This window comes from Centruroides sculpturatus, unplaced genomic scaffold (genome assembly GCF_000671375.1).
Source record: "Centruroides sculpturatus isolate CEXI.00-Female unplaced genomic scaffold, Cexi_2.0 scaffold2437, whole genome shotgun sequence".
Classification (NCBI taxonomy): Eukaryota; Metazoa; Arthropoda; class Arachnida; order Scorpiones; family Buthidae; genus Centruroides; species Centruroides sculpturatus.
In genome coordinates, this window is record NW_019386525.1 from 4,330 (window position 1) to 10,560 (window position 6,231).

The 6,231-nt window shown below is 30.5% G+C and overlaps 1 long non-coding RNA gene across 1 annotated transcript; it reads left to right on the plus strand.

Moving 5' to 3' along the window:
- Window positions 1–208: 208 nt before the first annotated feature.
- On the plus strand, window positions 209–612 carry LOC111615217. The gene is made up of 3 exons (XR_002755048.1): window positions 209–270; window positions 349–450; window positions 522–612. It is a non-coding gene; the product is annotated as an uncharacterized LOC111615217 (long non-coding RNA).
- Window positions 613–6,231: the final 5,619 nt, after the last annotated feature.

Here is a 6,231-nt window from a genome sequence, read left to right on the forward strand (position 1 = left end):
GCTGATTGGTTGTAATTAAGAAGGAAATCACCTAAGTTTAATGTTCATAAATATATAAATAATTGTAAAGTAATAAGTTAAGTTAAGATTAATATAATAATTCCTGTTTATACACCACTTTATATTACATACTGAAATTGGTTCAAGGGTCAGCTCACTTAAATATGTAAATTAGTATATCAAATAGTGTCGTTGCAAAAACTGTACACGAGAGTGGTTTAACGAAAAGCTACAACTGAAAACGTGTGAATTTTGATGTCTATATGAACTGTAAGTAATACAAATATTAATTACCGGTTTGTACAATCTAATGTAATGGCTTTAAATATGTTCTTTGTAAATTGACAGTCTAAATAATATCGCTAAGATGACTTTGTGAAACTCGTTCGAAAAAAGAGTGACAACAGTTATTGCGTGAATTTCAGTGTAATATGCAAATATTGGCCACAGGTAAAACAAATATTGTTAAGATATGTTGTCATTTTCAATTTATTTATTCGAATTTTTGTATAAACTATAAGAACGCCATATTTGAAAGCCCCGTAGTCAAGCTGTTATCTTCGACCCTGTTTGTTCTCCATGTGATATATAGAATATGAAACTGTCCATCCTGTACGACATCTGTACGCTCGTGATTTGTGCTTTGTGGTATGTTTTTTAGAACCATTTTTTAAAAAACGTTTTATCTACGAGATGTTTTACTCGCGTTTTTTTGTATATTCTTCTCATGTTTTATTATTTTTTACGTTTAGTTGGCTGAAGAGGGGCCAATGCCCGAAACGCGAAATGTAAAAAGCGTCGCAACTGAATAAAGTGGTGAATAATCTGCCAAGTGTTGAGTAACGTAGCCTTAGTGTGTCTACAGTGAAACAGCATAATACCAACAACACGGTTTCGCCAGAATCAAATGTAATATTCTATTAATTTCTTTTTGCCTATCCAACACATTACTGCAATAGAGAAAAGCCCTTTGGATAAGGGCACGGAAGGCAGCCATTTTGTATTAGTAGGGATCATCAGAGTTGGACGGAATGTACAGAGGGCTATGCGTCGGTTTTACGTACACATTAGTGGTCAAATGTCCTTCTTTAAATTCAATGTCAACATCTAAAAAATGTATCCGTGAGGCACATTTTTCTTCAATCTTCAGCATGAGACCATCATCATTGTTGTTGATCATGTTGATAAACTCATTAATTTTTCGGTTATTCTTCCAAATTACCAAGACAAATTATGTATTTTAAAAGATACGTTGACGATGTCTTGGTGTAATTTGAATATAAATTATTTATAAATAGGTATGTCGAGTTAAATTTTTATTACGACGCAAAATATATTTAAGAGTTTACGACCACTGTGTTGGGTGAAACGTTGTTGAAACAAAAAAAGTTATGATTTTATCATGTACATAAACGGTATCGTAATTCGCCAAGATCAAATCAGCAAATTCGTAAAATTTTTGTTTATTTTGAAAATCCGGATAATCGAAAATATGGATAATAAAGGTCCGGATAATAGTGGTGCAAATAATAGAGGTTTTACTGTTTTTTGAAAATTGGAAAGTACTGCTTAAGCCTTATCCAATAGAAACCATCAGACAATTCGTTACAGTACTTTATTTTCGTTTGATTTCAATGCGCGTGACTTCTCACATGTCATTTTATTCTTGTTTCTTTCTCTTTCGGTGTCGTTAGAGACGACGTTAGAATATTTAATGTAAGTATTAGTGTGTATTTTTTATTGCTAATGTAATGTACACGGGTAATACTACTACTTTTGTTTACAGGAAATCGTATTTTAACAATAGCGCAAATTTAAACTGGGACCATCTATATATCATAACTAGCGGATAATTGCGTAGTTGGGTTTTTTACCACGAGATGGCGCCACTTTGTGAGGTCAAATATTTCGACATACTATATGTTGTGACGCCACTGAATCATGTGTCGAAACGCAATCGCTGTAAATAGAATATAGTCAGATTTAACGTACTCAAAACTTCTTAATAACTTTAGAACTTATTCAATCAGCAGACTGTGTGCAATTTTCTAATGAAATTTAATAAATGAGACTTTTATGAGAAACGACTTGTCATTTCTGCCAGGTAATGCTTGAAATGGTCAGTTCATAAATTAAAAGTACCAACTCTTTGTCGAAAATAAAGTCGTAGGAAAAGATGTCGAGAGATATCACCTGGCTGAGGTAAGTGAGCTCTAAGGGAGATCACCAGGCATATTTTTTTATCTGTTATTTATGGCTGGTTCTATTCGGTTCGTTTCCAAAAAATGCTATCCGTTTTAGAATTAGCTACTAGATGAGACTCTTATGAATTAAACAAAATGTGTAACAAACTTCTTACGTAATATTACAAATGATTGTAAGTAAACAAATGTGTCCTATACAACTTTCAATCAATAACAACTGTATCGACTAATGATTGATTCAAATATTTTAAGTTTTCTGCTCATCTAGAGTTTACTGAATTTGGTTAATAAAACGTATGCCAACAACTGATTTTATTCGTTTTTAAATATAATACTGTATATTCATTTAATACCGTTACAGGGTATTTTTTATGGATACACAAAAATTCGTATCGAAAGATAGTAGTATCTCCAGTAAGGTCGAAGTTAATGACGATTTTACTCGTTATTAGTGTTTACAATTATTTTTATAAAACTCATCCGTACCCTCAAAACTAAGCTTTTGGTCGTTTTGTAATAGTTAAAAATATAAAAAGTTTTTAAAAATAAAATATGGCAACAGATAGCGCCACAAAAATTTTAAATGTTTCTGAGAAAGTTGAACAACTCGTTTCTGGTTTATTCAGATAAAGTTTCCAAAACTTATACTTTACTTATAGATTAAAAAGAATTTAAATTTATTTTTATGTATTTTCAAATAAATGTCAAAGCTTTCTACAGTAACAAAAATTGTTAACAATGTAAAAATATTGTTTCGCGATTATTGATGACAACACTATTGTTAATTTCGAAGATATCGAACGAAGTAAAAAGTAAAAGGATTTAAAAATTTTATTAACTTGTTATATATTGATTTATTATTTTAATAGATTTTTTAAAATATTTTTAATATAATGAATAAATCGAAAAATAATTAATGTAAATTTACTTTGTCATTTGGCTCCTACTGCCTTTGGGTTGTAAGTGGGCCTTTTGAACCATGTCTATCCTGGGTTGGGCAGGATGGTGAGGACGGTGCCCGAATTATCCCAGACAGACCAGCTCTCTGCAGATATTTTTGGAGTGTTCGCCCGATTTAAATTCAGCGATTTTCAAAGTCGTAGACAACTCAATGACAGGCTTTAACTAGTCATCAGTCAAGTATACTTCTTGTAATAATTTATAAAATAATTACTTTTAAAGATGCACAGTGCTAATGTATAAATTTTTTAACTTTTGCATGAATGTAACTTAAGTTAAAGTTGAAAAAACACGTTTAATAGTGCCTAGAAATGCAAATAAGATTAATGTCGACTGTTGTTTGATAATAGAAATATTTCATTACTGTATTTTGATTTTTCATTCCTGTGATTTGCTAACTCGACCACCTCTCTTGCAATTCAAAGACTGTTAACAGATTATTTAAATCGATTAGTATACAAACACTAACCGGATCTTTCGGGCTGGTAGAAAGTTATAATCATTTCAGTAATTCTAACCCAGTTGTACGTCTCGACTTTCTCATAATATACTTTTAATTGCATACAGTCTTATTTACAAACACTTTTTTAAGTTAATTGGCTGCCTTCGTAAATGAAAATATATTTTTATTAATTATCTATTCTGAATTTTTTAATAGTAACTGTTTTATATGTTGATTAAGTAACGTCTTTTGAATCCGAAAAAAAAACTTCCATTACCTGACAGCCAATCCATGTTATAAAAAAACTTTTTTTATTGTTTCCTGTAAAGACATAAACAAACGTTTTAATTTCAAATAACATAATAGTTTAAAATTCATTGAAAGTATTTCGTAAGTTCAGAATATACTTTAACAGTCTCTTCATTTAAACAGAATATTTTATAATGATAGAAATATCAGTAACGCGTTATCCTACCGGCAAAAGGGCAATTGCCTGCAGCCCCCACAAACGAGAAACCCCAAATCAATTATTTACAAGCCAGTATTTCTTGCAAAACATTTCCCAAAAAACAAAATATATAAAGTCAACACTGATGATTAAATGGGGCCCCCTAATTCAAATTCGTCGGAGTCTCTAGAAGCTATAACGCGCAACTGAGAAACATTACATTTTGTATTACATGTCTGATTATTTAATAAGTTTTTCTCATAGATATTTTCGTTAAACACTCTACCAAATGCGCAGTTATAAGAATTAATATTCAAGTAAAATTATAATTAATTTCTTTCATACAAAGCGAAATACAATATAATTTTGACTAGCGAATGTTTAAAATCATTTTAAAATAATGTTCGCTATTATTATACATTTACAAAGGAAAAAAATTTGACCAAAAAATTAGTTAATAATATTAATAATGATATCATTCACCTCTATTTTTTATATAGGTAAAGACAATAGATTCTACAGGTAAATTCTGAAGTCTTCAAACCACTCGAAAGCTCGATTGGTTAAGTAAAAATAATTGTGAGAACTAGGAAACGTATATGAAATAATTTGACTTGTATTTTACTTACAATTGTAACTACTACGTAAGCAATTAAGTATAAACATATAGTTTAAAAGTACGTTCAGTATATCAAATTTATACGAAATATTTCAAAATGATTTAAGGAGAAACTAAAAGTTTGTAAACAGAAAAGTAAAATATAAATCCACATGATTGAACTTTCACTTTCATTATATTCGGGTTAGAGCTTTATTTTCAGGTGACGGTGTTACTATCAGGACGTGGTGGGATGGAAAACGGCCTCGCTGTCTCTACAAAATGCCACAAGAGTTATTTGACGGTAACACAACGTGGCGCGATTATGCCGCTACTAAAATAAGCATGCGCCTTTCGATGTATCGGGCCGGATGCCTCCGAAAACGGAGCGACACGAAACAAGGAAGGTGGCGATTGTAACATGTATTAGACGAACTGTGACTTCTCACAAATCAGTAGCATGTTGGAAAAATCAAGCTAAACTCTTATTTGCTACCGCAGTCTTGTCACTTACTCTTGATCGTGATCGTTTCAAATGTAGTGGACTATAATCTTTTTTCCAACAACCGCGTTTTCTTTACTCTGGATAGAATTGTGATTGTTTTTTCAATAAATTAACTTCACTAACGCGATCTATATCTTTTAATCTACAAAATGGCACGTTCCGTTTATAAACGCATATTAGTGGGCTTTGATCGATCAATTGAAATAATTCACGTATGATTGACCCACAGATAACCGACAACACTGCAACTGTAGCCTAAATATCTGCTAATTTTATAATTAGTTGATCATTTAAAACCAGTAAAATGTATTGATGTAAAAAGTAGACATACATCCTTTCGTTATTTTTCTTTTATTTAAATTCAGTTGTTGATGTTAACCACTTCGATACATTCATGCAGTATAATGATTTATTCAACATAATGCTGCGACACTTGTTTTAATATAAAATCTCTTAACTTTTATCGGTTCTGTAGTTTCTAATAATTAATGTTATATAAAGCGTAATCTATTTTTGAAACAGTTCCAAATANTTTTATTCGTTTTTAAATATAATACTGTATATTCATTTAATACCGTTACAGGGTATTTTTTATGGATACACAAAAATTCGTATCGAAAGATAGTAGTAGTCGGGTGTATCTCTAGATAAAGCTAACATACAGATTCTACACAAAGAGAACAAAATATATAACAGAAAATTCAAAGAAAGCGTCGAGATTATTAAAAACAAAAATAACAATGTATAAATAAAAATTTAAGCATTAAAATTAGTGAGAACTGGATAAAAATATTGTAACTACGTTGATGTTGATTGGTTGTAATTAAGAAGGAAATCACCTAAGTTTAATGTTCATAAATATATAAATAATTGTAAAGTAATAAGTTAAGTTAAGATTAATATAATAATTCCTGTTTATACACCACTTTATATTACATACTGAAATTGGTTCAAGGGTCAGCTCACTTAAATATGTAAATTAGTATATCAAATAGTGTCGTTGCATAGAACGCCAAGATTAAATGTACAGCTTAAAACCCATAAGAAAGACGAAAATGTAAGACCAATAGTAGA